A 13,446-nucleotide genomic window follows, 5' to 3' on the forward strand; every position below is an offset into this window, starting at 1 on the left:
CAGGAGGTTACAGACCACAGTTAAAGGAGATTGCAGACCACAGTTACAGGAGGTTAAAGACTACTCTAACAGTTACAGGAGGCACTAGACCACACTAACAGTTACAGGAAGTAATAGACACCACTAACAGTTACAGGAGGTACTAGACCACTAACAGTTACAGGAGGTGATAGACCACACTAACAGTTATAGGAGGTACTAGACCACTAAGAGTCACAGGGGTGATAGACCACTCTAACAGTTACAGGGGTGATAGACCACACTAAGAGTTACAGGAGGTATTAGACCACTAACAGTTACAGGAGGTACTAGACCACTAACAGTTACAGGAGGTACTAGACCACTAACAGTTACAGGGGTACTAGACAACTAACAGTTACAGGAGGTACTAGACAACTAACAGTTACAGGGGGTGGTAGACCACTAACAGTTACAGGAGGTACTAGACCACTAACAGTTACAGGAGGTACTAGACCACTAACAGTTACAGGAGGTACTAGACCACTAACAGTTACAGGAGGTACTAGACCACTAACAGTTACAGGGGGTGATAGACTACACTAACAGTTACAGGAGGTACTAGACCACTAACAGTTACAGGGGGTGATAGACCACACTAACAGTTACAGGGGGTGATAGACCACTCTAACAGTTACAGGAGGTACTAGACCACTAACAGTTACAGGAGGTACTAGACCACTAACAGTTACAGGGGGTGATAGACCATTAACAGTTACAGGAGGTACTAGACCACTAACAGTTACAGGAGGTACTAGACCACTAACAGTTACAGGAGGTACTAGACCACAAACAGTTACAGGAGGTACTAGACCACTAACAGTTACAGGAGGTACTAGACCACTAACAGTTACAGGGGTACTAGACCACTAACAGTTACAGGAGGTATTGACCACTAACAGTTACAGGAGGTACTAGACCACTAACAGTTACAGGGGTGATAGACCACTAACAGTTACAGGAGGTTCTAGACCACTAACAGTTACAGGGGTACTAGACCACTAACAGTTACAGGGGTGATAGACCACTAACAGTTACAGGAGGTACTAGACCACTAACAGTTACATGGGGTACTAGACCACTAACAGTTACAGGAGGTACTAAACCACTAACAGTTACAGGGGTACTAGACCACTAACAGTTACAGGGGTACTAGACCACTAACAGTTACAGGAGGTACTAGACCACTAACAGTTACAGGGGGTACTAGACCACTAACAGTTACAGGGGTACTAGACCACTAACAGTTACAGGAGGTACTAGACCACTAACAGTTACAGGGGGTGATAGACCACACTAACAGTTACAGGAGGTACTAGACCACTAACAGTTACAGGGGGTGATAGACCACTCTAACAGTTACAGGAGGTACTAGACCACTAACAGTTACAGGGGGTACTAGACCACTAACAGTTACAGGAGGTGATAGACCACTAACAGTTACAGGGGTGATAGACCATTAACAGTTACAGGGGGTGATAGACCACTAACAGTTACAGGGGGTAATAGACCACTAACAGTTACAGGAGGTACTAGACCACTAACAGTTACAGGGGGTGATAGACTACACTAACAGTTACAGGAGGTACTAGACCACTAACAGTTACAGGGGGTGATAGACCACACTAACAGTTACAGGAGGTACTAGACCACTAACAGTTACAGGAGGTACTAGACCACTAACAGTTACAGGGGGTGATAGACCACACTAACAGTTACAGGAGGTACTAGACCACTAACAGTTACAGGGGGTGATAGACCACTAACAGTTACAGGAGGTGATAGACCACACTAAGAGTTACAGGAGGTACTAGACCACTAACAGTTACAGGAGGTACTAGACCACTAACAGTTACAGGGGGTGATAGACCACTAACAGTTACAGGGGTACTAGACCACTAACAGTTACAGGAGCTACTAGACCACTAACAGTTACAGGAGGTGATAGACCACTAACAGTTACAGGAGGTACTAGACCACTAACAGTTACAGGGGTGATAGACCACTAACAGTTACAGGGGGTGATAGACCACACTAACAGTTACAGGAGCTACTAGACCACTAACAGTTACAGGAGGTGATAGACCACTAACAGTTACAGGGGTGATAGACCACTAACAGTTACAGGGGGTGATAGACCACTAACAGTTACAGGGGTGATAGACCACTAACAGTTACAGGAGGTGATAGACCACTAACAGTTACAGGGGTGATAGACCACTAACAGTTACAGGGGTGATAGACCACTAACAGTTACAGGGGGTGATAGACCACTAACAGTTACAGGGGGTGATAGACCACTAACAGTTACAGGGGGTGATAGACCACTAACAGTTACAGGAGGTATGAGATCACTAACAGTTACAGGGGGTGATAGACCACTAACAGTTACAGGGGGTGATAGACCACTAACAGTTACAGGAGGTACTAGACCACTAACAGTTACAGGGGGTGATAGACCACACTAACAGTTACAGGAGGTACTAGACCACTAACAGTTACAGGGGGTGATAGACCACTAACAGTTACAGGAGGTATTAGACCACTAACAGTTACAGGGGGTACTAGACCACTAACAGTTACAGGGGGTGATAGACCACACTAACAGTTACAGGAGGTACTAGACCACTAACAGTTACAGGAGGTACTAGACCACTAACAGTTACAGGGGTGATAGACCACTAACAGTTACAGGGGGTGATAGACCACTAACAGTTACAGGGGTACTAGACCACTAACAGTTACAGGGGTGATAGACCACACTAACAGTTACAGGAGGTACTAGACCACTAACAGTTACAGGAGGTGATAGACCACACTAACAGTTACAGGGGGTGATAGACCACTAACAGTTACAGGGGGTGATAGACCACTAACAGTTACAGGGGGTACTAGACCACTAACAGTTACAGGGGGTGATAGACCACTAACAGTTACAGGAGGTACTAGACCACTAACAGTTACAGGAGGTACTAGACCACTAACAGTTACAGGGGGTAATAGACCACTAACAGTTACAGGAGGTACTAGACCACTCTAACAGTTACAGGAGGTACTAGACCACTAACAGTTACAGGAGGTACTAGACCACTAACAGTTACAGGGGTACTAGACCACTAACAGTTACAGGGGTGATAGACCACTAACAGTTACAGGGGTGATAGACCACTAACAGTTACAGGAGGTACTAGACCACTAACAGTTACAGGGGTGATAGACCACACTAACAGTTACAGGGGTACTAGACCACTAACAGTTACAGGGGTACTAGACCACTAACAGTTACAGGAGGTACTAGACCACTAACAGTTACAGGGGTGATAGACCACTAACAGTTACAGGGGTACTAGACCATTAACAGTTACAGGGGTACTAGACCACTAACAGTTACAGGGGTACTAGACCACTAACAGTTACAGGAGGTACTAGACCACTAACAGTTACAGGGGGTGATAGACCACTAACAGTTACAGGAGGTACTAGACCACTAACAGTTACAGGAGGTACTAGACCACTAACAGTTACAGGGGGTGATAGACCACTAACAGTTACAGGAGGTACTAGACCACTAACAGTTACAGGGGGTGATAGACCACACTAACAGTTACAGGAGGTACTAGACCACTAACAGTTACAGGAGGTGATAGACCACTAACAGTTACAGGGGGTGATAGACCACTAACAGTTACAGGGGGTGATAGACCACACTAACAGTTACAGGAGGTACTAGACCACTAACAGTTACAGGGGGTGATAGACCACTAACAGTTACAGGGGGTGATAGACCACTAACAGTTACAGGGGTGATAGACCACACTAACAGTTACAGGGGTACTAGACCACTAACAGTTACAGGGGTACTAGACCACTAACAGTTACAGGAGGTACTAGACCACTAACAGTTACAGGGGGTGATAGACCACTAACAGTTACAGGGGTACTAGACCACTAACAGTTACAGGGGGTACTAGACCACTAACAGTTACAGGAGGTACTAGACCACTAACAGTTACAGGAGGAGATAGACCACACTAACAGTTACAGGAAGTACTAGACCACTAACAGTTACAGGGGAGATAGACCACACTAACAGTTACAGGAGGTACTAGACCACTAACAGTTACAGGAGGTGATAGACCACTAACAGTTACAGGAGGTATTGACCACTAACAGTTACAGGAGGTATTGACCACTAACAGTTACAGGAGGTACTAGACCACTAACAGTTACAGGAGGTATTGACCACTAACAGTTACAGGAGGTATTGACCACTAACAGTTACAGGAGGTACTAGACCACTAACAGTTACAGGAGGTAAAAGACTACTCTAACAGTTACAGGAGGTACTAGACCACTCTAACAGTTACAGGAGGCACTAGACCACTAACAGTTACAGGAGGTGATAGACCACACTAAGAGTTATAGGAGGTACTAGACCACTAACAGTTACAGGAGGTGATAGACCACTAACAGTTACAGGAGGTGATAGACCACTGACAGTTACAGGGGGTGATAGACCACTAACAGTTACAGGGGTGATAGACCACTAACAGTTACAGGAAGTAATAGACCACTAACAGTTACAGGAGGCACTAGACCACTAACAGTTACAGGAGGTGATGGACTACACTAAGAGTTATAGGAGGTACTAGACCACTAACAGTTACAGGGGTGATAGACCACACTAACAGTTACAGGAGGTACTAGACCACTAACAGTTACAGGAGGCACTAGACCACTAACAGTTACAGGAGGTGATAGACCACACTAAGAATTATAGGAGGTACTAGACCACTAACAGTTACAGGGGTGATAGACCACTAACAGTTACAGGAGGTGATAGACCACACTAACAGTTACAGGAGGTACTAGACCACTAACAGTTACAGGAGGTACTAGACCACTAACAGTTACAGGGGGTGATAGACCACTAACAGTTACAGGAGGTACTAGACCACTAACAGTTACAGGAGGTACTAGACCACTAACAGTTACAGGGGGTGATAGACCACTAACAGTTACAGGAGGTGATAGACTACACTAACAGTTACAGGAGGTACTAGACCACTAACAGTTACAGGAGGTACTAGACCACTAACAGTTACAGGAGGTACTAGACCACTAACAGTTACAGGAGGTACTAGACCACTAACAGTTACAGGGGTACTAGACCACTAACAGTTACAGGAGGTACTAGACCACTAACAGTTACAGGGGGTGATAGACCACTAACAGTTACAGGAGGTACTAGACCACTAACATTTACAGGAGGTACTAGACCACTAAGAGTCACAGGGTGATAGACCACTAACAGTTACAGGAGGTGATAGACCACTAACAGTTACAGGGGTGATAGACCACTAACAGTTACAGGAGGTACTAGACCACTAACAGTTACAGGAGGTACTAGACCACTAACAGTTACAGGGGGTACTAGACCACTAACAGTTACAGGAGGTACTAGACCACTAACAGTTACAGGGGGTGATAGACCACTAACAGTTACAGGAGGTACTAGACCACTAACAGTTACAGGGGGTGATAGACCACTAACAGTTACAGGGGGTGATAGACCACTAACAGTTACAGGGGTACTAGACCACTAACAGTTACAGGAGGTACTAGACCACTAACAGTTACAGGGGGTGATAGACCACTCTAACAGTTACAGGAGGTACTAGACCACTAACAGTTACAGGGGGTGATAGACTACACTAACAGTTACAGGAGGTACTAGACCACTAACAGTTACAGGGGGTGATAGACCACACTAACAGTTACAGGAGGTACTAGACCACTAACAGTTACAGGGGGTACTAGACCACTAACAGTTACAGGAGGTGATAGACCACACTAAGAGTTATAGGAGGTACTAGACCACTAACAGTTACAGGGGTGATAGACCACTAACAGTTACAGGAGGTGATAGACCACACTAAGAGTTACAGGAGGTACTAGACCACTAACAGTTACAGGAGGTACTAGACCACTAACAGTTACAGGGGGTGATAGACCACTAACAGTTACAGGGGTACTAGACCACTAACAGTTACAGGAGCTACTAGACCACTAACAGTTACAGGAGGTGATAGACCACTAACAGTTACAGGGGGTGATAGACCACTAACAGTTACAGGTGGTGATAGACCACACTAACAGTTACAGGAGCTACTAGACCACTAACAGTTACAGGAGGTGATAGACCACTAACAGTTACAGGGGTGATAGACCACTAACAGTTACAGGGGTGATAGACCACTAACAGTTACAGGAGGTACTATACCACTAACAGTTACAGGGGTGATAGACCACTAACAGTTACAGGAGGTACTAGACCACTAACAGTTACAGGGGTGATAGACCACTAACAGTTACAGGGGTGATAGACCACTAACAGTTACAGGGGTAATAGACCACTAACAGTTACAGGAGGTACTAGACCACTAACAGTTACAGGAGGTACTAGACCACTAACAGTTACAGGGGGTGATAGACCACTAACAGTTACAGGAGGTGATAGACCACTAACAGTTACAGGGGTGATAGACCACTAACAGTTACAGGAGGTACTAGACCACTAACAGTTACAGGAGGTATGAGATCACTAACAGTTACAGGGGGTGATAGACCACTAACAGTTACAGGGGGTGATAGACCACTAACAGTTACAGGGGGTGATAGACCACACTAACAGTTACAGGGGGTGATAGACCACTAACAGTTACAGGAGGTATGAGATCACTAACAGTTACAGGGGGTGATAGACCACTAACAGTTACAGGGGGTGATAGACCACTAACAGTTACAGGGGGTGATAGACCACTAACAGTTACAGGGGTAATAGACCACTAACAGTTACAGGGGGTGATAGACCACTAACAGTTACAGGGGGTGATAGACCACTAACAGTTACAGGAGGTACTAGACCACTAACAGTTACAGGGGGTGATAGACCACTAACAGTTACAGGAGGTACTAGACCACTAACAGTTACAGGGGGTGATAGACCACTAACAGTTACAGGAGGTGATAGACCACTAACAGTTACAGGAGGTATTAGACCACTAACAGTTACAGGGGGTGATAGACTACTAACAGTTACAGGGGGTGATAGACCACTAACAGTTACAGGGGGTGATAGACCACTAACAGTTACAGGAGGTTCTAGACCACTAACAGTTACAGGAGGTACTAGACCACTAACAGTTACAGGGGGTGATAGACCACACTAACAGTTACAGGAGGTTCTAGACCACTAACAGTTACAGGAGGTGTTAGACTACACTAACAGTTACATGAGGTACTAGACCACTAACAGTTACATGAGGTACTAGACCACTAACAGTTACAGGAGGTACTAGACCACTAACAGTTACAGGGGTACTAGAGCACTAACAGTTACAGGGGGTACTAGACCACTAACAGTTACAGGAGGTACTAGACCACTAACAGTTACAGGGGTACTAGAGCACTAACAGTTACAGGAGGTACTAGACCACTAACAGTTACAGGGGTGATAGACCACTAACAGTTACAGGGGTACTAGACCACTAACAGTTACAGGAGGTACTAGACCACTAACAGTTACAGGGGTGATAGACCACTAACAGTTACAGGGGTGATAGACCACTAACAGTTACAGGGATACTAGACCACTAACAGTTACAGGAGGTACTAGACCACTAACAGTTACAGGGGGTACTAGACCACTAACAGTTACAGGGGGTGATAGACCACTAACAGTTACAGGAGGTACTAGACCACTAACAGTTACAGGGGGTGATAGACTACACTAACAGTTACAGGAGGTACTAGACCACTAACAGTTACAGGGGGTACTAGACCACTAACAGTTACAGGGGGTGATAGACCACTAACAGTTACAGGGGGTACTAGACCACTAACAGTTACAGGAGGTACTAGACCACTAACAGTTACAGGGAGTACTAGACCACTAACAGTTACAGGGGTACTAGACCACTAACAGTTACAGGGGGTGATAGACCACTAACAGTTACAGGAGGTACTAGACCACTAACAGTTACAGGGGGTGATAGACCACTAACAGTTACAGGGGGTGATAGACCACTAACAGTTACAGGAGGTACTAGACCACTAACAGTTACAGGGGTACTAGACCACTAACAGTTACAGGAGGTACTAGACCACTAACAGTTACAGGGGTGATAGACCACTAACAGTTACAGGGGTGATAGACCACTAACAGTTACAGGAGGTACTAGACCACTAACAGTTACAGGAGGTACTAGACCACTAACAGTTACAGGGGATACTAGACCACTAACAGTTACAGGGGTGATAGACCACTAAAAGTTACAGGGGTGATAGACCACTAACAGTTACAGGAGGTACTAGACCACTAACAGTTACAGGAGGTACTAGACCACTAACAGTTACAGGGGTGATAGACCACACTAACAGTTACAGGGGGTACTAGACCACTAACAGTTACAGGGGGTGATAGACCACTAACAGTTACAGGAGGTACTAGACCACTAACAGTTACAGGGGGTGATAGACCACTAACAGTTACAGGGGTACTAGACCATTAACAGTTACAGGGGTACTAGACCACTAACAGTTACAGGGGTACTAGACCACTAACAGTTACAGGAGGTACTAGACCACTAACAGTTACAGGGGTGATAGACCACTAACAGTTACAGGAGGTACTAGACCACTAACAGTTACAGAAGGTGATAGACTACACTAACAGTTATAGGAGGTACTAGACCACTAACAGTTACAGGAGGTACTAGACCACTAACAGTTACAGGGGGTGATAGACCACTAACAGTTACAGGGGTGATAGACCATTAACAGTTACAGGGGTACTAGACCATTAACAGTTACAGGGGTACTAGACCATTAACAGTTACAGGAGGTACTAGACCACTAACAGTTACAGGAGGTACTAGACCACTAACAGTTACAGGGGGTACTAGACCACTAACAGTTACAGGAGGTACTAGACCACTAACAGTTACAGGGGGTGATAGACCACTAACAGTTACAGGGGGTGCTAGACCACTAACAGTTACAGGGGGTGATAGACCACACTAACAGTTACAGGAGGTACTAGACCACTAACAGTTACAGGAGGTGTTAGACCACTAACAGTTACAGGGGGTGATAGACCACTAACAGTTACAGGGGGTGATAGACCACTAACAGTTACAGGAGGTGATAGACCACTAACAGTTACAGGGGGTGATAGACCACACTAACAGTTACAGGAGGTACTAGACCACTAACAGTTACAGGAGGTGATAGACCACTAACAGTTACAGGGGTGATAGACCACTAACAGTTACAGGGGGTGATAGACCACTAACAGTTACAGGAGGTACTAGACCACTAACAGTTACAGGGGGTGATAGACCACTCTAACAGTTACAGGAGGTACTAGACCACTAACAGTTACAGGGGGTGATAGACCACTAACAGTTACAGGAGGTGATAGACCACTAACAGTTACAGGGGGTGATAGACCACTAACAGTTACAGGAGGTACTAGACCACTAACAGTTACAGGGGGTGATAGACCACTAACAGTTACAGGAGGTACTAGACCACTAACAGTTACAGGGGGTGATAGACCACACTAACAGTTACAGGAGGTACTAGACCACTAACAGTTACAGGAGGTACTAGACCACTAACAGTTACAGGAGGTGTTAGACCACTCTAACAGTTACAGGGGGTGATAGACCACTAACAGTTACAGGGGTACTAGACCATTAACAGTTACAGGGGGTACTAGACCACTAACAGTTACAGGGGTACTAGACCACTAACAGTTACAGGAGGTACTAGACCACTAACAGTTACAGGGGTGATAGACCACTAACAGTTACAGGAGGTACTAGACCACTAACAGTTACAGAAGGTGATAGACTACACTAACAGTTATAGGAGGTACTAGACCACTAACAGTTACAGGAGGTACTAGACCACTAACAGTTACAGGGGTATTGACCACTAACAGTTACAGGAGGTACTAGACCACTAACAGTTACAGGGGTGATAGACCACTAACAGTTACAGGGGGTGATAGACCATTAACAGTTACAGGGGTACTAGACCACCAACAGTTACAGGGGGTACTAGACCACTAACAGTTACAGGAGGTACTAGACCACTAACAGTTACAGGAGGTGATAGACTACACTAAGAGTTATAGGAGGTACTAGACCACTAACAGTTACAGGGGTACTAGACCACTAACATTTACAGGGGTGATAGACCACTAACAGTTACAGGGGGTGATAGATCACTAACAGTTACAGGAGGTACTAGACCACTAACAGTTACAGGGGTACTAGACCACTAACAGTTACAGGGGTACTAGACCACTAACAGTTACAGGGGTGATAGACCACTAACAGTTACAGGGGTGATAGACCACTAACAGTTACAGGAGGTACTAGACCACTAACAGTTACAGGAGGTACTAGACCACTAACAGTTACAGGGGTACTAGACCACTAACAGTTACAGGGGTGATAGACCACTAACAGTTACAGGGGTGATAGACCACTAACAGTTACAGGAGGTACTAGACCACTAACAGTTACAAGGGGTGATAGACCACACTAACAGTTACAGGGGTACTAGACCACTAACAGTTACAGGGGTACTAGACCACTAACAGTTACAGGAGGTACTAGACCACTAACAGTTACAGGGGTACTAGACCACTAACAGTTACAGGAGGTACTAGACCACTAACAGTTACAGGGGTGATAGACCACACTAACAGTTACAGGGGTACTAGACCACTAACAGTTACAGGGGTACTAGACCACTAACAGTTACAGGAGGTACTAGACCACTAACAGTTACAGGGGTACTAGACCACTAACAGTTACAGGAGGTACTAGACCAGTAACAGTTACAGGGGTGATAGACCACACTAACAGTTACAGGAGGTTCTAGACCACTAACAGTTACAGGAGGTGTTAGACTACACTAACAGTTACATGAGGTACTAGACCACTAACAGTTACATGAGGTACTAGACCACTAACAGTTACAGGAGGTACTAGACCACTAACAGTTACAGGAGGTACTAGACCACTAACAGTTACAGGAGGTACTAGACCACTAACAGTTACAGGGGGTGATAGACCACTAACAGTTACAGGAGGTGATAGACCACTAACAGTTACAGGAGGTACTAGACCACTAACAGTTACAGGGGGTGATAGACCACTAACAGTTACAGGAGGTACTAGACCACTAACAGTTACAGGAGGTACTAGACCACTAACAGTTACAGGGGGTACTAGACCACTAACAGTTACAGGAGGTACTAGACCACTAACAGTTACAGGGGGTGATAGACTACACTAACAGTTACAGGGGGTACTAGACCACTAACAGTTACAGGGGTACTAGACCACTAACAGTTACAGGAGGTACTAGACCACTAACAGTTACAGGGGGTGATAGACCACTAACAGTTACAGGGGTGATAGACCACTAACAGTTACAGGGGTGATAGACCACACTAACAGTTACAGGAGCTACTAGACCACTAACAGTTACAGGAGGTGATAGACCACTAACAGTTACAGGGGGTGATAGACCACTAACAGTTACAGGGGGTGATAGACCACTAACAGTTACAGGAGGTGATAGACCACTAGCAGTTACAGGGGTGATAGACCACACTAACAGTTACAGGAGCTACTAGACCACTAACAGTTACAGGAGGTGCTAGACCACTAACAGTTACAGGGGTGATAGACCACTAACAGTTACAGGGGTGATAGACCACTAACAGTTACAGGACGTACTAGACCACTAACAGTTACAGGGGTGATAGACCACACTAACAGTTACAGGGGTACTAGACCATTAACAGTTACAGGGGTGATAGACCACTAACAGTTACAGGGGTGATAGACCACTAACAGTTACAGGGGTACTAGACCACTAACAGTTACAGGAGGTACTAGACCACTAACAGTTACAGGGGTGATAGACCACTAACAGTTACAGGAGGTACTAGACCACTAACAGTTACAGGGGTGATAGACCACACTAACAGTTACAGGGGTACTAGACCACTAACAGTTACAGGGGTACTAGACCACTAACAGTTACAGGAGGTACTAGACCACTAACAGTTACAGGGGTGATAGACCACTAACAGTTACAGGGGGTACTAGACCATTAACAGTTACAGGGGGTACTAGACCACTAACAGTTACAGGGGTACTAGACCACTAACAGTTACAGGAGGTACTAGACCACTAACAGTTACAGGGGTGATAGACCACTAACAGTTACAGGAGGTACTAGACCACTAACAGTTACAGAAGGTGATAGACTACACTAACAGTTATAGGAGGTACTAGACCACTAACAGTTACAGGAGGTACTAGACCACTAACAGTTACAGGGGTATTGACCACTAACAGTTACAGGAGGTACTAGACCACTAACAGTTACAGGGGGTGATAGACCACTAACAGTTACAGGGGTGATAGACCATTAACAGTTACAGGGGTACTAGACCACCAACAGTTACAGGGGGTACTAGACCACTAACAGTTACAGGAGGTACTAGACCACTAACAGTTACAGGAGGTGATAGACTAGACTAAGAGTTATAGGAGGTACTAGACCACTAACAGTTACAGGGGTACTAGACCACTAACATTTACAGGGGGTGATAGACCACTAACAGTTACAGGGGTGATAGATCACTAACAGTTACAGGAGGTACTAGACCACTAACAGTTACAGGGGTACTAGACCACTAACAGTTACAGGGGTACTAGACCACTAACAGTTACAGGGGTGATAGACCACTAACAGTTACAGGGGGTGATAGACCACTAACAGTTACAGGAGGTACTAGACCACTAACAGTTACAGGAGGTACTAGACCACTAACAGTTACAGGGGTACTAGACCACTAACAGTTACAGGGGGTGATAGACCACTAACAGTTACAGGGGTGATAGACCACTAACAGTTACAGGAGGTACTAGACCACTAACAGTTACAAGGGGTGATAGACCACACTAACAGTTACAGGGGTACTAGACCACTAACAGTTACAGGGGTACTAGACCACTAACAGTTACAGGAGGTACTAGACCACTAACAGTTACAGGGGTACTAGACCACTAACAGTTACAGGAGGTACTAGACCACTAACAGTTACAGGGGTGATAGACCACACTAACAGTTACAGGGGTACTAGACCACTAACAGTTACAGGGGTACTAGACCACTAACAGTTACAGGAGGTACTAGACCACTAACAGTTACAGGGGGTGATAGACCACTCTAACAGTTACAGGAGGTACTAGACCACTAACAGTTACAGGGGGTGATAGACTACACTAACAGTTACAGGAGGTACTAGACCACTAACAGTTACAGGGGGTG

At 45.4% G+C, this 13,446-nt stretch overlaps 1 protein-coding gene across 1 annotated transcript in view; it reads left to right on the forward strand.

Annotated features, from left to right (window-relative positions):
- Positions 1 to 13,446, forward strand: part of LOC118378790 (glutamate receptor ionotropic, NMDA 3A-like) — a 115,588-nt gene that overhangs the window by 34,637 nt on the left and 67,505 nt on the right. The window lies entirely within an intron of this gene.

The sequence above is a fragment of the Oncorhynchus keta genome, chromosome 9 (genome assembly GCF_023373465.1).
Source record: "Oncorhynchus keta strain PuntledgeMale-10-30-2019 chromosome 9, Oket_V2, whole genome shotgun sequence".
Classification (NCBI taxonomy): domain Eukaryota; kingdom Metazoa; phylum Chordata; class Actinopteri; order Salmoniformes; family Salmonidae; genus Oncorhynchus; species Oncorhynchus keta.